Genomic DNA, 1527 nt, shown 5'->3' with positions numbered 1-1527 from the left:
GGATCTTTTCTAATGAGTCAACTCTTCGCATCAGGTGGCCAAAGTATTGGAGCTTCAGCATCAGTTCTTCCAATGAATATTCAGGATTGATTTCTTTTAGGATTGACTGGTTTGATCTTCTTGCAGTCTAGGAGACTCTCAAGAGTCTTCTCCAACACCACAGTTCAAAAGCATAAATTCTTCAGCACTCAGCCTTCTTTATGGTCCAATTCTCACATCCATACATGACTACTTGGAAAGCCATAGCTTTGACTAGACAGACCTTTGTTGACAAAGTAATGTCTCTGCTCTTTAATATGCTCTCTAGGTTTGTCATAGCTTTTCTTGCAAGGAGCATGTGTCTAATGCATTCATGTAAAACAGAACTATATATTTCCATGTGTGTATGTGTATATATATGTGTGTGCATGTGTACCAAGTCACTTCACTTGTTTCTGACTCTTTGCTCCCCTATGGACTGTAGCCAGCCAGGCTCCTTTGTCCTTGGGATTCTCCAACCAAGAACACTGGAGTGGGTTGCCATGCCCTCCTCCAGGGGATCTTCCCAATTCAGGGATCCAGCCTGCGTCTCTTATGTCTCCTGCATTGGCAGGCAGGTTCTTTACCACTAGCACCACCTGGGAAGCCCATATATGTGTACCTCTCTCACTCTCTCTCTTTCTATATATATGTGTGTGTGTGTGTGTGTGTGTGTGTGTGTGTGTGTGTGGTTATACCACACTAAACTGTCTTTTTGAAGGTCAATATTTGTTGGATATTGGCAGTTTCATGTAGTTTAACTCTATATTTCTCAATCATGACACTTGCCATTTTGGGCAGATAATTCTTTGTTGTGGAGGCTGTCCTGTGCATTATGAGATGTTTATCACCATCTACTGACCTTTACTCACTTGATGCTAGTATCAGTTATCAGTTGTGACAGCCAAAAATGTTTCCGGATATTGTCAAATGTGCCCTGGGGGTGAAAAATCCTTTCCCTGCCTTGAGAGCCACTTATTTAACTTTATATAAATGAAAAAATACATGCTGAACTGATTTGTTATCAGTTATTTCTGGAGAGGTGACTGAAAAATGGGGTGCTGAAGCTTTAGTTTATCAGTGTTGTTTTAAATTATTTTACAATGAGATTATATTCATGTATTAATTGTGCAATGAAAAAAATAAAATAGTGATTGTGTTTAAATTACTAGAGTGGTGGGTGGGGCCCCTTGGGCCTCATATGAAGGTGGGAGCAAGTTTTCTGCTCTTTTCAGGGTTGCTTATGGTCCTGTGCTTTGCACTGGAGTTTTGATAAGGACATTAATTAGCTCTTCCTTTTCTTGGGGTGGAGAAGGAGTATTTGGGACCTGTGTTGCTTTAGAGATCCAAGAAGGCAGAATGAAGAGCTTCTAAGTCCCTGGGGGAAGAACAGAGGAGTAAGAAAACTACCAAATGTGCAGATTTCCCCAGTTCCAGCAAGCCAGGACTGGCAGAAGAATGACCCAAACCAACTAGGTCAAGGATGAGTATCAAAATTGAAGCAGAAGG

Source organism: Ovis canadensis, chromosome 4 (assembly GCF_042477335.2).
Source record: "Ovis canadensis isolate MfBH-ARS-UI-01 breed Bighorn chromosome 4, ARS-UI_OviCan_v2, whole genome shotgun sequence".
NCBI lineage: Eukaryota > Metazoa > Chordata > Mammalia > Artiodactyla > Bovidae > Ovis > Ovis canadensis.
The sequence above is the reverse complement of the archived record's forward strand: the minus strand, read 5'-3'. Positions refer to the sequence as shown.